The sequence below is a fragment of the Canis lupus genome, chromosome 20, assembly GCF_003254725.2.
Source record: "Canis lupus dingo isolate Sandy chromosome 20, ASM325472v2, whole genome shotgun sequence".
Classification (NCBI taxonomy): Eukaryota; Metazoa; Chordata; class Mammalia; order Carnivora; family Canidae; genus Canis; species Canis lupus.
Window position 1 is genome coordinate 4,631,896 of NC_064262.1, and position 26,484 is coordinate 4,658,379.

The window sequence follows — 26,484 nt, forward strand, 5'->3', positions numbered from 1 at the left end:
CGCCGTGACCACAGGCCAGCCTCGGCCGGGCGGCTCCGGGCCCCGCGCTGCTCCCGCGCTGCGCGCTCGTGACCCCGCCGCAAGCCACCGGCCAGCCCGGCGTTGGGGCCCCAGTTCACCGCGAGGAAGCGGAGGGGAAGACGGGCGCCGTAGGCTGCTGTCCCCGCCCTGGTAACTCAGAGCAGCGGCTTAGCGGCAGGGGCGACGGCCGTCGGAGGGCCTGCCCTGGGCAAGCAGGTGACACAGGGTCGCACTACATCCCTGTAACCTACCCCCCTCCCCCCCCCCCCCCCCCCCCCCCGTTTGCAAAGGAAGACCGGGTCTCAGGGAAGCGAAGTTACTTGGCCACGGAGACGCAGCTGGTCAAGTGGCAGAGCTGGCATTGGAACCACGACTGTGGGAACAAACTCAGCGCTGGTCACTGCTGACCATTCCTGAAGGGGCCTCTCACCTGGAATTTGACATCCCCTCGCCTGGTCCTTGCCTCTAAACTGCGTAGGGCACTTAGGGTCTGTGACCACAGGGTGATGCTTCTGAGGCTCCAGCAGAAAAGCGGCTGCTTGCCCCAGGGGCATTCAGCTGTGCCGAGGAAGAACCAGACCGAAAGCAGGGCTCAGACTCGGCCAGGTACCGCGTGCTGTTTTGAGCCTGTTTCCTATCTCTGAACTCAGGTGAAGGAGCCCAGAAAAGCCACTTCTTGTAGATGGCCTTCTCTTGTAGATTTCAGGCTGCCCCCCCCCTGCCAGAAGACACCTGTCTTCCTTTCCCACCAGGTGCCTGGCGGTCTTGCCCTCTCCCCTCCATCTGCCTGCCCTGCCCCGCACAAACTCTGGAGTCCGGAGCACCTCTGAGGGGTGGGCACTGTGCCCACTAGGCCCCAGCCCACTCTGGGAAACGTCGCCTCCTGTGCCATGCAGACCCCTGGCCCCAGGCCCAGCCTAGAGAGCCCCTGAAACCAGTCAGAAACCTGGATCATGAGAATCTGATGAGGCAGATAGGGTAGGGACCACACAAGGTCACACGGCAACCAAGAGGCTGAGGCCATTGTCTTCCCTGGAAGGAACTAGATGTGGGGTTTCTGGCCTCCCCATTCCTGAAGCTGGCTGTGAGGCCTAGCAGTATTGCCCAGCTTCTGGCTGCTGGGACATAAATTAAAGACCAACCCCCAGGTCGGGGACTGGCCCTAGGGCTGACTCCTCTGTACATGGAGATCTTCCTCCTCTCACCATGGCCTTGACCTGTGAGGCTTCTTTCCTTGCCGAGGCTGTAAGACAGTGAGATCTTCTTCCTAGGTGAGAGGAGTGTGTCAAAAACTCTTGAATGTGGAAGAGGAAGTGTGGTGAGTGAGGGAGGCTAGGGCATGCAAGAAAGGCCCTGAACATTATTGGTAGTAGTGGCCAACTGCCGGGCACCCAGCTGGCCAGGCACAGAAAGACCTGGAACTCAGATTCAGGCCTCTGGCCCCTGCTGCAGGGCTCTCCCTGCACCGTCTGGTCCACACAATGAAGATCTCTCTCAGGCCTGGGGGATTTTCTGTGTGATAGACACATGTGCCCTCTGTGGACTATAACAATTGCTGTTGTTGTTGTTGTTTTAAGTAAATGATTTTTTTTTTTAGAGCAATTTTAGGTTCAGTTAAATTGAGAGGAACATAGAGATTTCCCATCCTCCCTGGCCCCACCCATGCGCAGCCTCCTTCAACAGATTGGTACCTTTGTTGTAGAGCCTGGACCTACACCGACACATCATTATCACCCAGAGTCCCTAGTTTATTTGAAGGTTCACTCTAGGTGGTGTACATTCTGTGGATTTGGATAAATGTACAAGACGTGTATGTACCATTGTAGTAGCATACAGAGTAGTTTCACTGCCCTAAAAATCCTCTGTGCCCAGCCTTTTCTTTTCTTTTTCTTTTTCTAACTATTTCTGTATTTACAGAATGCAAATGACTTCACTTGGGTTTCTGCCAACTTTACAATCCTGCATGGAGTTCTCTTCTTTATGATGCCCTCCCATTCCTGGGATCACCAATGCTGAGGACACAGGCTGTGTTTCCTTCTGTGCATCTTATGTCTGTGTAAACATAACCACTGTGAGATGATGAGGGCTGAGCACATGAGTGGTCCCAGGAGCCAGTTCCAGAAGCCAGCGTTGACTGCATCACCTCGTATGTGCCTGACCTCACTGTACAATTTCATCCTTACAGCCGCCCTCACGATCGGTATCTCCAATTCACGGATGAGAACACTGAGGCTCACAGGTCCCAAGGGCAGTAAGTGCCAGAGCTGGGATTTGACTGAGCTTATATCTCTGCACTTTGAAAAGCAGACAGCATCTTGGTCTGTGAGAATTCCTCTCTTGCATCTGGGGGACGGAGATGCTGAGCCAGCATGGAAAGAGCCTGAAGATACAAGTTTGCCTCACGACTGAGCCCCTAAATGTGAAGTGTGAGGCCTCAGCAGCCTAATATGTGGCCCCTTCTTTTCTTTGGCATGGTTTTTAGAAGACTCAGGAGCCTGAGCTGGGGAAGGAAGGGAGGGTGAGCCCAGCTCATGTCCACAGGACACATGTCAGCAGAAAATACACACCTAGTCAGAGGAATGCACTTTCACATTCTACACACACATATGCACATGAACCCTCATGATGTTCAAAGCTGTCTCCTCACCATTATCCCATTTAGGACTCCAATCAGGGCTGCCTCCTATGGTTGCTCATGCCGTGCACTGCACAATTGTAAGAGCCGCCAGTCACATGGACTGTGATGTGAGCAGCACCCCCTGGAGTAGCCTAACACAGTGGCCCTGTTCACAGTAACCTGGGAGGGAGCCAAGGAGACTTGGCCCATTTTGTAGCTAGTAGAAACTGAAGCTCAGAGACAGCCAGTGACTTACCCATGGGTCAAAGAATGAGTCAGTGGTTGGAACAAATTCTATGTCATCCTTTGTCTCCCTCCCCCAGGCATTTCACAAAGAATTCCTCTTTCTTTCTAAAACTTTGATTTACTTTCAAAAACAAATCATTTTGAACTTCTATCTATTTTTGAAGAGGAGCCATACTCATGTGATACAGAATTGTAAGGGTACGAAAGGATATAAAGAGAAAGCTGTTCCCCATCCACCCCGACCCCCAAACAGCCCCTGCTGCTGTCCTGTGCCCCCTTCCAGAGACAGTCTGTACACCTGTCACACCAGAGGGCGCGTACAGTGCCTGCACACCTTGCTGTTTTCACATTACGTGTCCTGCAGTGTATCAGAACATTTCAGGCTATGGGATTCTTCGTTTTACCCGTGAACAAAATTCCATCAAGTGGAGGCCTTAATTGCTGCCTAAGCAGGACCCACTGGTGTTCATTCACATAGGGCGTTTCCAATCTCTCCTGCAAGCAAAGGATTGCCAGATACTCCCCCTCCTCGAGCACAGAGTATCATTTCGTAAATCTGAAAACACACCTCAAGGATACATTCTTCATTTCTTTAAAATCAAAATGTTTCATTTTTGAAACAAACATAAAACACCATGAAAGGGCATATCAGAAAATATAAGAGGAGATCCATATCGCTCACCCCTACTTCCTAGAAGTGACCAATAATTCATATTATTTCATGTCTTGCACCTGTGGCTTAATATATATGATTGGTTGCAAAACCAGCCACAACACTTCACACCTCTTTGGGTGCACTGTCCCTTGTGACTTTGTAGCTCGTCCCACTAAGAGTCAGAGTCTGTTTCTCCCTACATTAAATCTGAGCTTGGCCCTATTCCTGGCTTTGGCCATTAGAATGTGGAAGTGATGGTGTGCCAGTTCCAGGCCTAGGTCTCAAGAAGCTTTACATGCTTCTGCTAACTCTTTTGGAACCTTGCTGCCCCATGGGAATAAACCATGGCTAGCCTGCTGGAAGATGAGAGATACATGGAACAGGGGAGACTCATCCCAGTTGCCCCAGTCAAAGTTCCAGAGAGCAGCTCCTTGAAATCTAATCTGATGTCCCAACTCCAACCCTTACCCCCTACCCCATGCCAGCTTCCCCAGCAAAATCAGAGCCCTCCATCCAACCAGAGGCAGAGTATAGCGACCTAGGTATCTCTACAGAGGTGGGAGGTGGGGGGTGGGCAAGGCTTGGAGGAAGCCATATGCATGCTCATTTTGTATGCCAGAGAGCAGAGGTCTTTCCAAATGTGTCTTTGGGAGAAAAATTGTAAAATGGTCACCAAAGACTGTCCCTCTTACCTCCTGCCTGTTCTAGTTGGTCTTTCATTCACTCAACACACTTTTTTTGAGCACCCACTACATACCAGGTCTAGGTGTCAGGGATATAGCCATGAGCAACACTGACATTCTCTGCAAGTTACATGCTAAATGGATGAGACAGACAATATGCATTTAAGCTCATGATTATATGTCAGTAAGTAATAAGTGTTCAGAAAGAAATAAAGCAGGGTAAAGAGACAGCAGTGATGGGATAGCCAAGGAATGCCCATCAGGGAAGGGATGTGTGAACAGACACTGGAACAATAACAAGGAGTGAGCCCGGCAGACATTCTAGGCCAAGGGTGTAACAGCGTGTGCAAAGGCCTGGAGGTCCCTTTGTTCCTAAGATCCTGAGCTCAAGGTTGGAGTGAGTGTGCAGAAATGCTGGAGGAACAGCCAGGAGGCAGGTGTGGCTGGAGCAGAGTTAGCATGGGGTGTGGGGAGTGGGGAACAAGGATAGAGGTGTCTCCTGTCACTCCACTCCCTCTTCCAATCCTCAACACCCCCCCCTCCCACCATCTGCAAACTGACCTCTCCATCCTTTTTCCTCTTGTCCAAGGCTGATCCCTCCCCCCAAGCTCTGGATCCCATTTAGCCCTTTATGCCTCCTCAGATGCCTCCTGCCTCCCTCCAGCCTGAGATTCTTAGCACACATCATTCCCTCTCCCTCCAAGTCCTCCCCACCCCTTTTCGCCTAGCTGTGCATCTTTTCAGGTCCAGGCAGGCCTCACATTTCCTGAAGGCTTCTCTGGTGCCCCAGGCTGGGTTGGAGGCCCTGTGGGCTCCCTCACTTGCCTGAGCTTCCACCCTGTGGATCTGACTCACTGGCAAGGTCATGAGCTCCCAGGGCCTAGCAAATGTCTGATTCCCCTTTGCATCCCCAGGCCTGAGCTCTGGGTTTGGCCAGGTATGCAGATGTCATTCCTATGGCTTCAGGCTAAGACATCTGGCTCCCCAGATGTGTCTTCTGCACCATCTCCCCTGCTTGTCCCTGTAGCCTGGGACAGTTGAGTCTCCGCCACCAAGACCTATTTGCTGCTCACTAAGCCGATCTGGTGTTTCCTGTCCACCCCCACCATAATAAGCCACTCCCATTCCTGTCTCCTTAGCCCAAATCTCCTCCATCAAAACCAGCTGGAGCCTGTTTTGATTGGAGCAGCACAAAGCACACGAGAAACAGCTAGACAGGTACGTTGTATGATGTCTGCCTGGCCCTCAGCTTCCTCACCCATTGGCTGGGGATGCAGTGGTACCCAAAGCATAGGGCAGGGGTGGGGAGTGGATGGTGTGTGCTTACCCTGTCTCTTCCCCTTGGCCCTGGAATCCCTGAGGTGCTAGAGTTATCTCTGTAACCCCCCTCAGTGTCCAGAATATAACAGCTTCTCAGCAAATATATACGAAATATATAAAGATGCCATACTTTATGGTTTCCATTGCACAAACATTATTGTGTTCTGTCCTCGCAGCAATTCTTACCAGCATCCCGTCATTTCATATGAGCACACTGTGGCTCCTGAGCCAGGAAGACGGAGTCAGGAGGGCCTTGGCCATCAGCTTTGGCAAGACTCCTACCAGACATTCAGAGAGGTTGTGGGATCCGCCCAAGGCCAGCCCTTGAATCCTGATCCTTAGATTCCAGATCCTAAGCTCAAAACCCTTGCACATTCTTAAGTCCTCCCTATGACACTCTGAAGTGAGCAATGATATCACGCCCATTTTATAGCCCAGAAAACTGAGGCCCAGCTTGTGAATGACAGAGGCAGAACTTGACCCCAAGTCTGGGGACTATCTCTGTGTTCCTCACACATCTCCATACGTAAGCCGATTGATAATAAGGAGAGATGTTTTCTTTCCCTCTCTTTTGGCCTTTTTCCTATTTTTGAGGATTTAGGGTAGCAGCTGTCCTGGAAAAAACAGGACATGCAGTGCCCAGCCAGGCACCGGCTGGCTGGAGGTGGGAGGCAGGAGCTGTGAATTAATTGGTCAGCCCCTTTGAGTTGGGAGCAAGCCTCTGAGTGCATCTCCATTGTTTTGCGGCTTAGAGACCTGGGGAGGTGGAGTGCCTCACCTCCCAGCGGCCACACGTTGACCTTGGAGCTGGGGTGTAACTTCAGGCACTGTTGACGAATGGAAAGTAGCTGGAGTCCTGGGGCGGGGATACTGCCCTGTTTGTGTTTTGTCATCTGTCTTTGGTGTCCCAGGCTTTAGGGCTGGGTTAGGACTGTAAAAGCAGGGATGGTCTTAACGTTTGGTTATTTCTTGGCATGAAGAGGTAGGATGTGGGCATCCTGCAGCATTTAGCTGACATCCATATCCAATGGTAAAATCATGTCTCCTGCCTGGGACTGCTACACGGACATGCAATTAGTACCTGGCAACACACACACGCACACACACAAGGGTCTGCGGAGCCCCAAAGCTGAGGAAATCCTGCAGGTTTTGAAGCATTTAGTCAACACCTACTGTATACCAGGCACGCACTGACCACAACACTGGCTAGGGGTGCTGCGGATGACCTTGGTGCACCCTTAGCCTCCTGAAGCCTTGGTTGCCTCAGCTGGAAGGAGGAGATAATGATAATACTGGCCTCATGATCCTGTAGACAATGAGGGGGATAAACACCACAGCCTCGAGAGGGTCCATCCCAGCTGCCAAAGTACTGGTCAGGAACTGAAGCACAAACGGCTCTGTGAAAATTAAATAATTTGGCTCCTCCAAATCTTAGGAGATTTTTTTTTATCAATTTCATGTCATGGACTGGATGGAATTGGAACTAAAATCCACATGACTTTTGAATGAAATACACATGGGAAAGAGAGAAGAAGAAAACTCATGCTGACTACTCATAATAGCCAAGATAGGGAAACAGCCTAGGTGTCCAGCATCGATAAATGAATGGATAAAGAAGATGTGGTGTTCACGTACAACGGAATAGTATTCAGCCATGAGGAAGAAGGCAAGCCTGCCATTTGCTGTGGCTTGGATGAAACTTGAGAGCATGATGCTAAGCGAGGTAACTCAGAGAAAAACAAATACTATATGGTCTCACCTGTAGGCGGAATCTGAAAAAGTCAAACTCAGAGAAACGGAGTAGAGTCGTGGTCGCCAGGCATCAGGAGTGTGGAAAATGGGGAGCTCTTGGTCAAAGGTACAAACTTCCAGTCCTAAGATGAATAAGTTCTGGGGATCTAATGTACAGCATGCTGTTAATGCTGTTATAGCTAATGATACTGTATTGCATGCTTAAATATTCTCATCCCTGAGCACCTTAAACTTACACAATGTGTAATTGTGTGTCACGTGCCAATTTTATCTTAACCTGGAGGATAAAAGTGAAGGGAAAAAAGGGACGCATGCTGAAATATGTAGTAAACCATCAAGGAAATGATAAGCCAAGATCGAAAGAGTAAACAAAATATTTCCTCCTAGGGACACCTGGGTGGATCAGCCGTTGAGCGCCTGCCTTTGGCTCAGATCTTGATCCTGGGATCCAGGATCGAGTCCCGCTTTGAACTCCCTGCATGAAGCCTCCTTCTCCCTCTGCCAGTGTCTCTGCCTCTCTCTCTCTCTCTTTCTCTGTGTGTGTGTGTGTCTCATGAGTAAATATTTAGTTTTTTTAAAATTTTTATTTATTTATGATAGTCACAGAGAGAGAGAGAGAGCGAGAGAGAGAGAAGAGAGAGGCAGAGACACAGGCAGAGGGAGAAGCAGGCTCCATGCACCGGGAGCGCGATGTGGGATTCGATCCCGGGTCTCCAGGATCGCGCCCTGGGCCAAAGGCAGGCGCTAAACCACTGCGCCACCCAGGGATCCCTGTCTCATGAATAAATAAAATCTTAAAAAAATATATTTCCTCCTCGCTGGGACTTGCCCTTTGACTTTCTTAAAGGTATCTTTTGATGTTGTTAATTTCAATCAAGTACAACATCTGTATTTCTTCTTTCCCAGGTAGGGCGCCTTGTCTTCTGTTGAAATCCTTGCCTCCCGAAGGCCATAAAGACTGCCTTGAATGCTCTACACTGCAGTCTATCATCCACCTTGGATCATGTCTATGCATGGAGCATCAAGTCAAGGTTTGCGATTTTCCATATGATGTCCAGTCATTCCAGCATGATGTGTTGAAAGTCATTCCTTTCCCCCACTGAACTGCTGTGGTGCTTTGGAATATGGAACACTGCATAGCAACAAACACAAGAAGCTGCTGCCTCCTATGACAGCATGGGTAAAGTCTGTAGATTTTACGGTAAACGAGAGAAGCCAGACACAAAGGAATGTGCAGCACGATTCCATTTATAGGATGTTCCAAAGAGGCCTCTGCAGTGACAGGGTGATAGTGGATGCCTTGGGGTGGGGTGTCACCTGGGAGGGGGCACAAGGGATCCTTCTGGGGTGTGGAAGTGTTCTTTATCTCCACCTTGGGTGGTGCTCCACAGGTGTCTGCAAATGAAAACAAAAATCGATGAGCTGTACCATTAGGAACATTCTTTTAAATTAGTGTGCAAACAGCCACTGTTTGTATGCTATATGCTGATTAAAAAAAAAAAGTTCTTAGAGCACCCAGGAGGAAAAGATGCATTCAGGCAGCGGGTGTTCACTGTGGAAGCTGTGAAGAGACTTTTCAGAGCTGGAGAAATAAAAAGAGAAGCAGCCCCTGGAAGCTGGCCTGACTTCTAGCTGTTTATGTCCCCCCATGGGACATAAACAGGCTCACAAAACACCAACCTCACCCGAGGTCCCTCTGGGACAGTGAGAGGGTGAGACACAGCAAGGCCACTTCACAATTGTTTCTCAGCATGGACAAAACGAGGTCCCCATGCTACCCACAAAACCCCAAGCTCCCTCTCTCATTGAGCCTCTTATTAAGCTAAAATAAATATGTCTCTACCAATTATCACCTATCAGCATTATCATCGTTTTGGTCTCCCACTCTGTAGATGACACTGATTGAGGATCCTCGGTCGCACAATTGCTTCTGCTTTCTGGCAGCATCCAATCTGGTGAGCCCCTCCTACCTGTGTTCCTTCCCTAAATCACCCAGCTGAAGCCCAAATCCTATAATGAGTTCTTTTCAGCACTCTCTACAGAGAACTCAGAATCCCCATGAGCAGCAAGGCCACACTATTTAACTACTGGTGGCTCCAGGTGATCTGGCTGCAGGGCATCTATTGGACATTTGCCCAAAGTCCTGCAGAATAATCAGGTGTTTGCCATGCAGAGAAGGGAAAAGTGATCCAAGTAAAAGGCATAGATGAGCTAACACTTTTGCAGGAGGTGGAGGGACCCTGTTTGTGGATAGTGCTGGGGTGGGGGACATACAGTGGAGGTGGGTTGGGGCCAGAGCATGAGTGTTGAATGCTAAGCTATAGAATGATGCTGAGACCAGGGTGAAGGGCACAAGACCTGACCCTGGAAGAGTGAGCACCTCCTTCAGCTTTGCACCCGAGGCACCTCACTCCCCTCACACTAATTCCAACCCTACTGGAGTTTCTGGAATTGCCTCTAATTCAGAGCCAGCCCCAGCCTTGACTCAGTCTAGGGGGGACACCAGTCCCCATCAGTCTGGGGACACCCTAGACTCAGGCCAAGACTCAGGCCATGGGGACACCAGTGGGCAGAGCTGTCCCCAGTGCCATCTGTATGGCCAACCCTTTCTCCTGCTAACTATAGTAACTGTTTCTAGGCTTCAACTTGTGCCACACTCAGCTACCCCAGCTCCTGGCATGAGACTCAGTGTGGATTCATGGGCAAGGGGCCACCGACCTCCCACCCCTGATTGCCAACCCCCCAGGGCTTTTTGGCCTCTGTCCACTGCCCTCCATCCCTCCTGTAGACCCCTGCCTGTCAAAGACCTGGCCTCTCTCGTCAGCCCAGGACTCAATTTGGGTCCTCTCTGACCCCTGTGTCCTTTGGTGCTTGGCCACACCTGCCTGGCTCTCTTCGATCCCTGGGGCCTCTATGTGGCTGACTCCTGACTGGTAAGCTTTGAATGCTGGAGGTCAGGTAGGCTCTGTTCTCAGCCTTACATTTTCCTTGAGTGACCTTACCTCCTCTGCTGGTTCCTATGACCCTAAGACCCCCAGATCTCTTTCCCAGTCTCCAGACCACTGAATCCTACCACAAGATAGATGCTTTCATTTGGGGCCCCAGAGTTCCAAACACCCATCTCAGGCTGGGTTCTCTGTGTCAGAGACTCATGCTCCAGGGATGTGATAGGAACAACTCCTGGGAGAATCTGATGAGGGCACAGAGGAAGCAGGATCTGGAAGGGGAGAGGATGCTGAGTGAGGACCCCACAGATGGCAGCTCCATCCTGGTTCCCCAGTTACTCTGGAGGCTAAGTCACACTGCAAGCCTGCCACTCCTGGAGGCAAGGTGTTTGGGCTTGCATACTCCTGTGCCCATGATCAAGGGTGGGCTTACCCACCCATTCCCAGCCACAGCAGCATCCAGAAGGAGCCTGCCTAGGAAGAGATGCAAGAGCAGGATGGGCCAGGATGCAAATACCATCCAAACAGGTAGAGGGTACAAAAACATGGGAAGAGACTGCACCCATCATCCCCTCCAATTGCTCCCCCGTCAAGATTTGTCACCTCCACAAGTAGTAAACTCTGGGGCCCAGGCCCAAAAGCAGAAACCACCAGTCCAGGTGGTTCAAGTGGCCCAGTCCAGGTCAGTTCAAGCATCTGGGCCAGCTCTCCCTCTGTTACTTGTGCTGGGAGGTGGCACAGGGAAGCCCAACCAGGCCTTGACCCAGGAACCCCTGGTCTATTAGGAGTCCCTGATACCAAGAAATGACAGAGGAAAAGAGATGTCATTATTCCTCTACCATTCCTCCACGAGGAAGTGGGACTTGGGCTGGGGCGTGAGGACAGGCTGCTTAGACTTGGGGCAGGGAGACAGGTCTGGGGTGAGAAAGATGTCACAGAATGAGGAGGCATTGATCTAGAGGTGAAAGGGATGATTCAGGCAGGAGATGGGGGGCAGGATGCAGCCTGGTTTACATGGGAAACAACACTGGTTTCACCAAGAATTCCCACAACTTTATCTGCATGCCACCTGCACGGTTTTCGACCTAATGATTTTCTATAAAGAACTCTCATTTAAAAGAAAAAAAACTTGAATGAGTTTCTTTCAAAAGGACATTTCATATTACTACCTCAAGTAGAAAGTGAATATCACTTGCCTAGAAAAAGAGAGAGGGGATTGTCCAGAAGGCCGTTGGACACATGGGTCTGGAGCCTGAGGGTGGGGGATCTGGACAGGAGGTGCACATTTGGGGTGACCAGCATGTGGACTCTGTGCCCCAGGGCACCCCCAACAAGCTGGGGAGTGTGGGAAGGTGTGGGAAGCCGAGGGGGTAGGGCCGCCAAGGAGGGGGTCTGCTCGCTGGGAGCCCGGAGCACCTGGAGAAAAACATACAGCCCACTGGGGATTATGGAAGCTCAAATACCAGATCCCTCCTTTAGGAACACAGCCTCAGCATTTTGCTATAAAATGCTTTTCCTACCTCTCCCATAAATGTAAAATGTTCTTTGAAAAAAAAAAGTATTTTTTTTTTTTTTTAACGAGAACAACAAATGATTGATATTCTTCCAAGGGATTAAAAAACTAAAAACCAGCTTTTACTTGATGCAGCCGTCGATACCTTCAACACATCCCTTTCCAAAAATAACAATAACAAAACAAAATGCAAACAGGGCATGTTGGACACCAGAGTAGGAAAGTTTCCAGAAAAATTAAAAAAATATATATTTGTCTAAGGTTTTAACAACCAAACTGACAACCCCCTGCCCTTGGCTTCCACGCTGTAATCAGAGCTGAACAATGGAGTGAAGACAAGCCTGTTTTCCCCGGGGTGCGGCCCATGTCAGCAGATGCATCAGTGGGGAGCTTTGTGCTCTCCAGCTGATGTGCAAAGCAGCTCTGCTAGCTGGTTTCCTGGTTTGAGTTTGGGGCATCTGTGCCGCCCCCCTCAGCAGCCGGCTCCCTCTTCCAGGACACTGGGCCCTTCCCTGCACGGTCTGCTGGTTCCCTACCTCTGAGCCTTAGCAGTTACTGTTTCTCTCCATCCGGTACATTCTTAATGCCACTCCTCCTCAATCTCTGCATGTTCAAATTCTCACCATCTCCTAACACCAAGGCGAGCACAGCATCCAACAGACCTGCCACAACCCTGGTTTATACCACGTGATTATTAACAGTGTCTCCTTTCACTTTCAAAAACTAGGGATCCTGGTTCATAGGACAGATTCTATAATCACCTGACAGGAGGCCCAACTCAAATGCGTCCTCTAGGAAGCCACCCCTGATTTCCAGAGCCATGTCTTCTTTATCCTGAATTTGCACAGCCCCGAGTCCTCTTCCTGAATACATCATACACACTGTAATGGGCACTCTCCTCTGCATGCAGGCCTTTCTCCTCTACTAGGCAGATACAGTCTCTTCATTAAAAACATTTATAGACATAGTATTGTGGGTTAGACTGCATCCCCCCAAAAAGATATATGCCCATTCTCACCCCTGGTACCTATGACTGTGACCTTATTTGGAAATAGTTTTTGTAGAATGACCCAGGTTAAGATGAGGTCATTTGGGTGGGCCCCAATACAGTATGACTATGTCCTTGTAAAAAAGAGAAATTTGAACACAGAGACACGGAGAGAACTCTACCGTGTGACCAGAGTGACACGTCCGCAAGCCAGGGATGCCAACAGCTGCCAGCAAACACCAAAAGCTGGAAGGGGCAAGGAAGAATCCTCCCCTGGAGCTGTCAGAGGAAGCAGGACCCGACCCTTCTGACACTCAGCTCTGGGACCTCTAGCTTCCTGACCTATGAGACAGTAAGTTTCTGTTCTTTTTTTTTTTTTTTTTTAATTTTTTTAAAGACTTTATTTATTCATAGAGACAGAGAGAGAGAGAGAGAGAGAGAGAGAGAGAAAGAGACACAGGCAGAGGTAGAAGCAGGCTCCACGCAGAGAGCCTGACATAGGACTCATCCAGGGTCTCTAGGATCACATCCTGGGCCGCAGGCGGCGCTAAACCGCTGCGCCACTGGGGCTGCCCGTAAGTGTCTGTTCTTAAAAGCCACTCTGTTTTGGGTACTTTGTTACAGCAGCCTTAAGAAATGGAGAAAGACAGTAACTACTCTTTTAAATGACTGCTTCATTGGCATACAATAAATATATAAATAAATACTATAAGATTCACCCCCTCCCTTTTTTTTTTTTAAGATTTTGTTTATTTATTCATGAGAGACACAGAGAGAGTACCGTCTACACCTTGCTCCTTTGGCTCTGCCTATCCTGGACATTTCATGCAGTTTGTGGCATTTTGTGACTGGCTTCTTTCACTGGGCATGTTTTCAGGGTACATCCATGTTGTAGCATGTAACAGTAGTTTACTCCTTTTTATGACTAAATAGTATTCCATTGTGTGCCTAGACCACATTTTATTTACCACTTCATCAGTTGATGGACGTTTGGGTTGTTTCCACATTCTGGCTCTTATGAATAAGGCTGCTGTGACTATCCGTGTACAAGTTTTTGCATGGACATGAATTTTTTATTCTCTTGGATAGAGATACTTAGAAAAGATTTATTTACCTATGAGAGAGAGAGAGAGAGAGAGAGAGAGAGAGAGAGTGCAAGCACAGGGAAGGGCAGAGGGCAAGAGAAACTTTAACAGACTCCACAGTGAGTGCAGAGCCCGCCTCCGGGCTCAATCCCATGACCCTGAGCCAAAACCAAGAATGGGTTGCTCTACTGACTGTGCCACTCAGGGGCCCTGGTTGGGAGACTTATGGAAAGGTAATGCCTGCACATTAAGGCAGAAAGAAAGAAAAGAAAGAAAAGAAAGAAGAAAAAGAAGAAAAAGAAAGAAAAATAAAGAAGAAAGAAAGAAGAAAGAAGAAAGAAAAGAAAGAAAGAAAGAAAGAAAGAAAGAAAGAAAGAAAGAAAGAAAGAAAAAGAGAAAAATGTACAATTAAAAGCTAGATTCTTTCTCTCCTCAGGTAGAGTTTTGCTCCCCAGAGACCACCTATTCGTTTCATTCCTGTCCTTCCAGAAATGTAATCTGCCCACACACACTCAGATAAGTGAATATCCATTTTCTCCAACAAGAATACCAGCTTGCAAGTGTTGTGTCCCTTGGTCTTCTAACACAGCAACATCTCTGGCTCCTTCTGCATCGGTGCATAGGGCCACACTGCCTTCTTTCAGTGACTGCCTTGCTCAATTGTTTGAATGTGCCTTCCATTTTCAAGTTACTTGACAGACATTTAGGCCGCTCCTAAATTTTTGTCACTGCAAATTCACTGCCCTGAACATGCTTGTGTACCCGTGCAAACATCCCTCAGAGACGAACTAGAAGGCCCAGGGGTGGACTTGCTGGGACACAGAATGTGAAGCTGCCTGGTTTTGAGTAAGGAGACAGCCCTGAGTTTCTTGATATCATGGCTGAATCCTACTCACCTTAGTGCCCCAGAAAGACCTGTGCATAGCACAGACAGGTGCCTGGTGGGGAGATGGGTGGAGCTTGCCCTCCTCTATTTCATCTCTTGAATTTGTGTGTTTTGAGCCTCACAAGGCTGGGGGCGCGGCTCTACGCGCGCTGCCCCTGACCTGCTGATTCACCAGCCTGTTAGTGACCTCATGGAGATGTTACAGCCCAGGTATGGAAACTAGATCCTTTGCCAGCACCTTTCCATAAATGTTAAGAGCCAAGCTCAATTATTCTCTTAACAAATAGTAATTGTCAACTTTAAAACTAGCCAGATTAACAAAAATAACCTTTCTGAATTATGGACTCGGTATGATGGTATGAAAGTCTTTTTTTTTTTTTTCTTTCATCTTGCTGACGCAAAAACAGGCTTTGAAAACAAACTTCATTGACTTTGCACTCGTTTTCCAACTGGACAAAGATTTTCTGGCCAATCAATTTTATTGTACAGTGTGCCTTAACAAGTTTGAGAATCAGGTGAGGGCAACTCTATCCCAGCCCTGACACCAAATTAGACGGGTGACCTTGAGCATGTTTGTTATCTTCACTAGGTAGCAGTTTGCTTAACAGCAAAGGGAGGGGTGAGATAAGATTGAGAGCCCAAGATCTTCAGCTTCTAGATGAAACTAATCTCTGTTCGTGATGGTGCCTACGTGCCTGTTGGTAGACAGGAGTTCTCTCTTCTGGTCTGAAACTCTAACCTCCAGCAAGGAGTGAATGTCAGATTTACCGTCTACACCTTGCTCAAGCTTGAAGTGCAAAGGGTTAATGTCACATTTCACCATCTAGACAGCCCTTTCAGGACCCCATTTGCCTAGATAAACTCAGAACCAATATTATTAGCCTGTGCAGGTACCTTTGGCAAAAGTTTCCGGGTGGAGATGGGGATCTGGGAGTGGCCTGGGGATTACAGATGAATTAGCATTTCTTTCCCTGGCTCATTACCGGTAGATAAAGGCGCCTCCTGCAGCTCCCAGCAGGTTGGGAGCAGGAAGTTGGGTGGTTTAGGCAGCAGGAATCTGGCTTCACAAAGGCCCCTGAAAGCCATTGTTCCAGGGCTTAACCGGGCCCTTCTGTTGGCAGCTCCCTCAGGTCTCGACTGGAGCCAAGGTCTTCACCCAGACACTGATAAACAACACAGTCGGTGCCAGAATAAGCTTCATACACTCCCCTGCCAGCCAGTCACTCCCCTGCTCAAGAACCCTCAATTACTCCCTGTTGCCCACCCACTCTCTTGCTTGGCACTCCGAGCTGACCACAGTCCAGACCAATTACCTGGCTAATCCTAATGCCCACTGCTTCTCAGTGCTTTATTTTAACCAATGTCTGTCCAGCATCTAGTCTGAGCCAGCCACCGTGCCATGTGCTATGTGAGTATCATCTTGTTTCATCTTGATGAACATTCTTAAAGAAGTTCTCATCCCCATTGCGTAGATGATGAAACTGAGCCCAGGGCAGCTCAAACAGCCTGCCTAGTGCCTCATAGCCAGGAAGGCAATGCATCCCCAGTTGAGATCTCCCTTGCTGCCTGAGATTGGGGCCAGGTACCGATAACCACTGTGAGCAAGGCAGAAATGGAAGGATGCTGATGGGGTGACGCTGAGTGACGAGAAAGAGCAAGCAAGGTGACAAGGGGAGCAGAACATTTCAGACAGAACAGCACGGACAAAGGCCTTCCCTGGGCCTCTGCTGCTTATCTGTCAAAATGTGCATGTGTGTTTGTTTGGAAGGTTTTACTTTCCGGTTTTCTAGTATACTTGCACCCTGAAACACCTGAAATTTCTCTGAATCTCCCCCTAAAATCAGGGAGTGAGTGGTGGGTGCCTCTTTAAATGTTGTGCCCTCGGTGCTTTGCTTGTCTCACCCCTAGACCTGTCAGGCTGCAGGCTGCAATCACCCTGCAACTTGATTCAGGAAATAAATAAACAAATTGGCTGAGATTGGTGAGCTGGGGGTGGGGAACACTGGAACGGGCTCTTGTGGCAAAAGTCAGTTGGACTTGAGCAAAGGCTGCTCCTTTTAGAGAGGGCATGGTCTCTACTCTGCCTTAATTATAAATCAGGTCGGTCTTAATCATTTTTATCCCGTGCAAGGCCCAGGTAGCAATCTGAGTGTGCAACTCCCAGGCAGCATGTTTCACAAGGCAAGTGAGGACCCATTATTCAATTTTTATGCTACTTAACACATCTTTGGCAACCACGTTACATCTCATTTGCTGATTTTCATTCTTCCTTGCTTTCTTGCTCTATCATCTCCTATTCTTTCCCTGCACCCTCTCTCTTCTCACTCCCCACTCATCTCCCTCTCACCCCTGGCTACTTCTCTATCATGGCATGTCTAAATCTATTTTGACATAAGAAGTCTACCAGGGATCAGGAGGGGCTTCAGTGAGATGGTAGCCCTTGAGCAGAGCTTTGGGGGGTAAACGTGAGTCTGTCAAGGAGAAGGAAGGAAGGAGCAAAAGACTTGCCTGCTTAAATACAAGGGCTGGATTCATACAGTTTGAGTTTGAATCCTGGCTTCTCTGCTCTCAAGCTCTGTGATCCGTGCGAAATTATATCACATCATCAACCTCAGTTACTTCATCAGTATGATGGGAATTTCTCTAGCACCTACTAGTGGGCAGGGCTCAGCCTTCAATGAGAAAATTTCTTGGTACAGTCCTGGTGCCTGGTTTACAGAAGGCACTCGATAGATATTTGTTGAATGAATGAACAGAAATTCCAGGCAGAAGGGACGGCATGAAGAAAGGTCTGGAGATGAGACCTAGCACAGCATGTCTGGGAAAACATCTCCCTGCCAGAATCGGTGGCAGAGCCTGGTCTTACTGGCTCCTGAGAGCCAAATGTGCACATCTCTTTCCAATTCTGCATTCAGTGATGTCACCCCGGTAGCTTGGAATCCACGACCGTGGAAGACTTTGCACTGTGGAAATTGGCAAACACTGTAGGTCAGAGCTTTCCTTCCCCCTCTGCTGAGCCAGTTTACCAGTACACCACCCCCTGTAAGCTGGGAAGACAGGCTAGGGTTAGATTTCAAGGGGCCTTGGATTTCAAGGGCCTGGTGACGTTCTGTCCACTTTGTTTGTTGTAGGACTTCAGAGAAACAGTTTGACCTTACTTGACCCAAGAAACATGTGTTTTTCAAAACCAAAGAAGCCCAAAGTTTGAGTTCCTAAAAAAAAATCCCAAACATATAACCATTTTATATTCACATAACTCTCAAAAAAAATCCTCAGTTTAATTTTTTTTTAAAAAAATGTATTTCTACTGATTAGCAAAATGTGAATTAGAAAATCACTTAATTCCCAAGCTGAAAAATCAGATTTTTAACTGGGAGAAATGGGTATGAGAGGCCCATTGTGAGAGGGTGGCAACAGCCAGGCCATATAGGATTTTGTGGGAAAGGATGTTGACTTTGATCCTGATAGCAGTGGGAAATCATTGGAAGGTTTGAAGCAAATTAATGATATGATCAGATTCTGGTCTTAGAAAAGATCCTTGTTGCCCCTCTGTGGAGAGCCTGAAGGGGGCCAACATGGATTCAAGGACACAAAGCAAGAGATGATGGGTGTGGATAAGCATTTTTCTGGAGAGACTAGACCACTATTCACCTTACTTCCTTTTTATCCAGAACACTCGTCTGGACTACATTCCCAGCTTCCTCTGAAGTTACAAGGGGTCGTGTGATTCAGTTCTAGCCAATAGAATGTGTTGGAGGAAATGATGTAAGCCCGGCCATAAGCATTGTCCAGGTTTTTTCTCTTGCCCTCACACCTTATGCCAAGGATCCAATGGAGGACTCCAAGGCCTAGGGATAGCAGAGTCACAAGCTGGAAGGAGCCTGGGTCGATGAATGGCTGTGTGGAGCAGAGCCCCACCATCTCCCTGCATTGGACTGTGCTGAGAGGAACAAAGCTTCCTTGTGTTGAACTATGACACCTAAGGCTGCTTATTATGGCAGCTGACCTGACCTACTAGGAGGGATGGAAGCAGAGACAAATGTACACACCTGACAGCTTCTTGGGGTAAAATTGTGGGACTTGTGATTGGTGGAAATGGAATGAGGGAAGAAAAGGCATTGCAGGCCACATTTCTTGCTAAATGGAGGTGTCTTTAACTAAGAGAACACTGTGGGGAGACCATGAGGTGCATCTGAGACACCAGAGTGGATATATCAAGAGACTCTTCTTTTGGCCTCGGCAAGCCAAAGCAGTCTGGTAGCTCCTCTGGGAGCACATCATGGTGACAGGGGCCACCTGTCATCACTCATGTGGGGAGACACAGGGAACCTCTGTCTGTCTATGAAACCATCATGCTGCCTTTGGCCAAAGCCTACCCATGAGGTTAGTGGAAATACTAACAACCTCTTCTCACCCCAGCATACACCCCACCATGTCCATACTGGACTCTTAGCTACAGCGAAGCTAATGTTGGGACATAATTTATTCTTTTTCTTTCCTTTCAATAAATGTTTCCTGAGTACCTACTATAATAATAATGTTAAAACTATCATTCATTGAGCATTTAGTAGGTTCCAGATCTTATGCCAAGTGCTTTACTATATGACTTTGTTTAATCTTCAATCAACAAAGATGAGAATTATTAGTGGTCCTGTTTGACAGTTGGGAACATTGAGGTTCAGAGAAATCACAGATTTGATTTGAAATCATCAAATTCCAGAGACCATGATTGCTAGCATGGGGCCATCCTTGCCCCGGACACTGAGATTGATGCAATCTCCCAGAGCTGAGTGCCGCCCCATCTCCCGGGTTCTCCTAGCAATGGCCCCTTCAGTCCCTCACTGTTCTTGTTCCTCTCAATTGGGCAGTGACTGCTTTCTGCCACCCAACACATTGACATGTCCTGGATCCCTCTTCCTTTGTCTTCAGGAAGCTTATGCCCAGGACACCATATTTCATTTCTCTCCCCCAGGGGGACTGTCATTGTGCCAGGTCATGGGGCCTAGATTACTGATCCAGCCACTGTTGGCATCATAACAAGATCATGTCACCCAAATTATGGCCCCTGATGAACACAGATTCCCAGTCCCTGTTCTCAGGAGGGGGCCACGGGCCTAGGATCTAGAGCAGTTCCTGAGCTAGTTTAGAAACCCATTTGAACCAGCTTAGCTCAAAAGTAGGACTTAAGGCATCACAGAATCCAAGGGCAAGTTGAACCGAAACCTAGCATCAGGCATCCAGATGCCACTACAACACTCTCTGCATCTCTCATTTGCTTCTTGAGGACTGTCACAGGGCAAAAGTGGGCGGTTGCCCACCTAGCATCCCTTCTCATTTTAAAGAGCCTTGATTTGAGGGCACCTGGGTGGCTCAGTCAGTTAAGCATCCGACTCTTGATTTCAGCTCAGGTCATGATCTCAGAGTCATGAAACCGAGCTCCACGTCTGGCTCCACGCTGAGCATGGAACCTGCTTGGGATTCTCTCTCTTTCCTCTCTTCTCCCTGCTCACATACACTCTCTCTCTAAAAAATAAAATAAAATAAACTTCTTTAAGAAAAACAAAAGTAAAAAATAAAAGATCCCTAATTTTGCTCAGCAATGTACTCAGCTAAATATTTTTTCCCAGCTTCCTTTATGGTAGCCATGAAGCCATGAGATATAGTTTTGGTCAATGAGATGTAAACAGATATCTGCTGTGGGTTCTGTAAAGGTTTGGGGTTTTTTGGGTTTTTTGTTTGTTGGTTTGTTTTACAAAAGGCATCAAACACAGTTGGCCTAGCCCTTCTCCCCTTCATCCTTCCATGAATGCTGATATGATGGCTCCATCCTGTTCCACAGGAGCAACTGTTTTATAGCCATGAGGGAAAAGCAATAAAATCACAAAATTCTTGCTCTGACATCACTGAGTGACTGGACCAATGCTCATGATCACCTCCTTCTAGATTTCTTATCATATAAGAGAAAAATAATTTTATTTATTAAGACATTGATGGCCAGATTCATTCTGACTTGCTAGCTAGGGATCCCTGGGGTTTAGCCCCTGCCTTTGGCCCAGGGCGCGATCCTGGAGACCCGGGATCGAATCCCACGTTGGGCTCCCGGTGCATGGAGCCTGCTTTTCCCTCTGCCTATGTCTCTGCCTCTGTGTGTGTGTGTGTGTGTGTGTGTGTGTGTGTGTGTGTGTGACTATCATGAATAAATAAAAATTAAAAAAAAAAAACTGACTTGCTAGCTAAAGCTGTCCTGATGGAGACAATTGCTGTCACTACCACTGTGGCTTCATAAATGGAAACATAATTGCCCCTGGCCCCTGAGTTTCACATTTTACAGTCTGAACTCAAACTTCTGAGTCCCAAGTTTGAAAAAACATTCCTAGATGAGGACTCATTGGCCCAGTTTAGATTGCTTCTGCCTGGGCCAATCACCAGTGGCCATGGCCAAGGGGGGCAGGCTGTGACTGGTCCAGTTGGTGCCAACCCCTAGACCAATCAGCCGCAGCCACTACAGAAGTGGGAGGGGTTCCATTTGAACATGACACTAAGAAAGGCTCTGGGCAGCTTAACCTAGCAGTGTCTGTTCTGGTCACCCAGCCAAGGGGACTGACTGGGTCATCCCCACTTGCCCTTCCAGCTCTCATCTATTCCACCATGTTTCTTCTTATGCATTGCTGTGTGTCCTGCATGGTGCTGGGCCAGGGCAGCATGGAAACCAGGTCCACTGTCTGGCCCGCTGCCACAGCTAGACCCCAACGGCTGCCTGTTTTTATGCAGTCTTTGGATTCAGTTTATGGGGTTCAGACATGGGCTCTGCTTCTCACTGGCCGATGACAACCAGTTTCCTCATCTGTGACAGGTAGGGACACCCTGCTAACCCGAGTCCTCTCCTGGCTTCAATGGACTTCAGAGTCAGCAGACCGGATTCTGTTCCCCAGCCTGCCCTGTCCTGAATATGTGACCTCAGGACAGCCGCCTTGCTTCTCTGTGTGTGATCTCCTTGTCTGGAGACTGAGGCCATAATCCTCACCTCCCGGGTTGTTAGGGTAAGAAGACTCATGAGACAACTCTGGTCACACAGGAGGTGCTCAGTAAATCCTAAAAATAAAAATTTAATGGCCCCATGGGAATGTATGAGGAGTCATAGGCAGAGTTTCCTGCGACCAGTTGCCCAGGAGGACATTGGGCCCTGGGTGGGAGCCAACTCCCCCTCCCCCCCCAGCCAGGGGATGCTGCTGGAGCGGTCAGACAGGACAAGCACAAGGGCTCCGACCCTGCCTCAGGCCCACTGAAGCTCATGGGACTGGTTGGCAGATGTGGGTCAGTGGTGCATGCCAGTCCTCGGGGTGAGGGCAGCAAAAGCTGTTCCTGTCCATCTGAGGGCTGGCAGCCACCAGGGCCACATCCACATGGGAGAGAGAAACCAAGGACAGGACTTGGGTCCTTTGGTGACAGCTGCTGGCCGCAGAAGACAGGCTGACCTTCTCTTTGTCCCCCAGGAGCTGGGCGGCCTAGGGGGGTGGACGGTGTCTCCCATCCAGGCCTTCAGGCAACCTTCCCCACACACTTTGAAGTGCCTCCCCAACAGCAGGCTGGGGGCTACGTGGAGACCAAAGCTTCCCGTCCATGCCAGGGGCCCACCACCACCTCCCTGGACTGGGTGCTAGGCTGGGGCCGCTGAGAAGGGTTCGCTCTGCCCTCGGGATACTCACTGACTGACGGGGACTAGACACCACGGGTTGAATTGGAACGGCTTTCCTCATCAAGGATCTGCTGCGTGTAGCACATTCGGGAAATGCCGTCATTTCTCACCATGACCCTAGAAAAGAGGAACTGTCATTATCCCCATTTTGCAGAGAAGGAAACTGAGGCTGATAAAGATGAGCTAGCTTGCCCAGGGTCACACTTGTCAGGGAGTGGAAACCGGGATTCCAGACTAAGCCTGTCCAACCCTAAAGAGTGTTCTCTTTCTTCTGTGTGACAGTATCTGGGAAGCAGGCAAAGAGTCAAAATGGCATCATGGGGTGGGTCATGGGAAGCAGGTTGGGCATCAGAGAACTGTCCCTTGTGGTCCCCAAATCCCTGCAGCCTGGTGTAGCTGCCTGCTTGAACAGGTGCACCTTTCTTCTTCTCCTCAGCTAAGTTTTCAGCCACCTCCTGACCTCCATTTAAATGCTGCCTCCTCTGGGAAGCCCTCCCTTGATTTCCCCTAGGTTGTGGCTCCTTTTCTCAGCTCCCACAGACCCCCGTGCCAGGACCCATCTGTCTGCCTCAGGAGGATCTAAACTCCAGAGGGCAAGACTATTTCTGCCAAATCCCCCCACAACATCTTCAGGGTGTAGCAGGATGCTTGGCACATAGTAGGCCTTCAATGAATATACATGAAATAAATGACTTTGACCAATAAGAGTGCAGACCCTTGTTGGGGGGGAATGTGGGGGGACTCGGGAGGGAAAGAGACTGCATCCCTGGACAAAGGGGAACAGAACAGAACAGACCTCGGGAATCCCAGGGGGCCCCAGGGACCGCCACTCAGAACTCTGTCCCTCCACCCAGGGTGAGATGTGTCCCCAGAGCCCAGCCCATTGAATTTTTTCCTGCCGACTCACTCTGTGATTCATTCTCAGCCCCTGGCACGCCTGGGTCTACCCAGAAGCCACAGGCCCCGGTGCTAAGTTTAGTGACTGCAAAATGTCCCCGTGAAATTCCAGGCAGAGCCAGGGGGCTGGTGGCACATTCCACAGGCTTCCTCGGGCCCTTCTGCACAGCTCTGGGTCCTGAAGGGGTGTGTTTCCAGTGAACAGCCTGGAAGGGCTGAGTCCTCCTCTCAGGGCCTTGACCAGAGGCCACAGAGCTCAAGGACAAAGATGTTGTTTAACGTCAGAAGAGTTTGGTGTGGAGAGATGGGAGCCTGGGGAGCTTTTCCATGACATATGGCAAGGGAGAGAGGCTTGTTGAGATTCAGGGCAAGCCCCTCTCCCTGTGAATCCTATTGGCGTCTTGCACAGTCCATGCTTTCTTGCGGAGGGCTGGGGTCTGCCCCCCTGTGCTACTTAAGAGGTAGAAGCATCCCAGCTCTACTCTTTGGACCTCAGACCCACCTGTCTCCTGGTCTCTCCCTGCTATGCAGCCCCCTCCACATTTTTCTTGTCTGTCCTGCCCCTCTCCCAGAGATGGACAAAAGACCCCCAAATAGGATTGGATAGAGGAGAGGGTATGAGACAGATGGGAGAAGGACCTTTGTCGAGTCTCCACGGTTTCCTCCTGTCCTCTGTACACAGTAATAACTATATGAAAACCATGAAGGCAGTGAAGGGGGTCTTAAGTTACCTTAAATTATTGACCCGGATTGAGCTTGTGGCCCACTAAGACCATCAGAACTTGCTCACATGAACATGTTACCTGGGAAGGTGTCCCCCCGTCTGCATTTGGGCAACTGGTTTCTATCAACTCCTCCTCCACTTGGGTCTTTCCAAATAGAAGAAACCACATCTGCATCACCGTAACTCAGAAGCTCCAGTCTTATGGCTAGACTGTCAGACCAATGAGGCAGGAAGAAACTGTCAGATCACTGCGTTCTCCCAAGCACCAAGCACAATAATGCTCTCTGAGGCCCTGATGTAGAGGCCCTTTTCTTTTTTTTTTTTTTTTTTTTTTTTTTAGAGGCCCTTTTCTAAATGTGAAATATATATACATCCATATCTACAAAAGAGAATCATAGCAGTTTAAAGAATAATAATTTTAAAATAATAAACGAAGGCATTAAGTCAACCCAATGGGGAAAGAAAAATACTTTTAACAAATGGAAAAAATAGGATATAGAGGGAAAAGATCTCTTTATACACAAAAGTCAATTTTCACAGGGAGCATGAAGAAACTTGGGGGGGATACATCTAAGGCCTCGATGATAGTGATGGTTTCATGGGTGTATTCTTACTCCCAAACTTGTAGAGTTGTTTACATTAAATATTTATAGCTTTTTTCGTCTTGAAAACAAATCAATCTGGGATCCCTGGGTGGCTCAGTGGCTGAGCACCTGCCTTTGGCTCAGGTCATGATCCCAGAGTCCTGGGATCAAGTCTCGCATCAGGGTCCCCGTGAGGAGCCTCCTTCTCTCTCTGCCTGTGTCTCTGCCTCTCTCTCTGTGTCCCTCATGAATAAATAAATAAAATCTTTAAAAAAAAAAACACACACACAATTTGAAATGGATCATACACTTAAATGTAAAAAGCAGAACCAAAATTCCAGAGGACACATAACAAATATCTTTGCTCCACTAGGGAGGCAAAGCTCTAACCTAAAACAAAAAATTTAAAAAATTGGATCTCATCCAAATTCAAATTTTCTGCTCATTAAAAGACACCATTAACAAAACTAATAGGCAAGACAAAGACTGGGAAAAAATTGTCAGTGTGTGTAAATGCATATAGGCGTGTGTGTGTGTGACCCGACAAAGGACTTATTCCCAGAACATATAAATAACTATGAATCAAAAGTAATCAAATGCATAATCCAACTATAAAAAAAAACAGCAGAAGACTTGCCCATATACTACAAAAGGAGCTATACAAATAGCCAGTAAGGGAAATGGTGCTCTATACCAAGAATCTACAAAATATCAGAGTTCAAGTTAAAACTAGATACCAGGGATCCCTGGGTGGCTCAGAGGTTGAGCGTATGCCTTTAGCTCAGGTCGTGATCCCGGGATCAAGTCTTGCATTGGGCTCCCCGCAGGGAGCCTGCTTCTCCCTCTATGTGTGTATCTGCCTCTCTCTCTTTGTGTCTCTCATGAATAAATAAATAAAATGGTTTTTAAAAAATTAAAACAAGATACCATTGTAATGCCCACCAGAATAGCTAAATGTCTATAAAGCTTACAACTGAGTATTGTGCTCTGCACACGGAGCAATTGGAGCTTTCCTGCTCTGCTCTGGGATGGCCAGGTACTTTGGGAAACAGCTGGGAAGTTTCCTATAAAGTCGGGCAGGGGGAATCCCTGGGTGGCGCAGCGGTTTGGCGCCTGCCTTTGGCCCAGGGCGCGATCCTGGAGACCCGGGATCGAATCCCACGTCGGGCTCCCGGTGCATGGAGCCTGCTTCTCCCTCTGCCTGTGTCTCTGCCTCTCTCTCTCTCTCTCTCTCTCTCTCTCTCTCTCTCTGTGACTATCATTAAAAAAATAAATAAATAAATAAAGTCGGGCAGGTAAGGAGCTTTTCAAGTTACCTTAAGGAAGCACACATCCACGACTGATGACTCAATCGTTCTCCTCCTAGCTATTTACCCAGAGAAATGGAAACATGCACTTGCACAGACACTTGTGTGATAATGTTCGTAGCAGCTTTGTTCGTGTCAATAAAGACCGAAGCAAGCCAGAGTCTATCACCAGAGAAGTGGATAAATAAACTGTGGAACACCCACACAATGGAATACTACTGAGCAACAAAAACACACTAACAACTGATAATGTGGATGAATCTCCAACATCGTGTGCTGAGGGGAAAGAGCCAGGCCCAAAAGAGTGCATCTTGCACAAATCCATGTATGTAGGGCAGCCCTGGTGGCTCAGTGGTTTAGTGCTGCTCCAGGGTGTGATCCTGGAGACCTGGGATCAAGTCCCATGTCGGGCTCCATGCATGGAGCCTGCTTCTCCCTCTGCCTGTGTCTCTGCCTCTCTCCGTGTGTCTCTCATGAATAAATAAAATCTAAAAAAAAAAAAAAAAATCCATGTATGTGAAACCCTAGGATAAGCAAAGCTAACCTGCGGTGAACAGTATCAGGG

At 48.5% G+C, this 26,484-nt stretch overlaps 2 long non-coding RNA genes across 4 annotated transcripts in view; one reads left to right on the plus strand and one right to left on the minus strand.

Moving 5' to 3' along the window:
• Window positions 1-9,500, plus strand: LOC112661017 (uncharacterized). 3 transcript variants are annotated; one of them, XR_007404182.1, is made up of 4 exons: window positions 1-237; window positions 1,939-7,400; window positions 8,201-8,325; window positions 9,187-9,500. It is a non-coding gene; the product is annotated as an uncharacterized LOC112661017 (long non-coding RNA). The 3 variants fall into 3 exon arrangements; XR_007404181.1 differs by lacking the exon at window positions 9,187-9,500 and having other exon boundaries at window positions 2-237; window positions 8,201-9,140; XR_003137376.3 differs by lacking the exon at window positions 9,187-9,500 and having other exon boundaries at window positions 25-237; window positions 1,939-5,440; window positions 8,201-9,140.
• LOC125753125 (uncharacterized) overlaps window positions 8,551-26,484 on the minus strand; it is a 24,913-nt gene continuing 6,979 nt past the window's right edge. The window contains exons 3-4 of the long non-coding RNA XR_007404183.1: window positions 22,418-22,524; window positions 8,551-8,689 (exon numbers count right to left, since the gene is read on the minus strand). This is a non-coding gene — a long non-coding RNA (uncharacterized LOC125753125). The remainder of the gene's footprint in view (window positions 8,690-22,417; window positions 22,525-26,484) is intronic.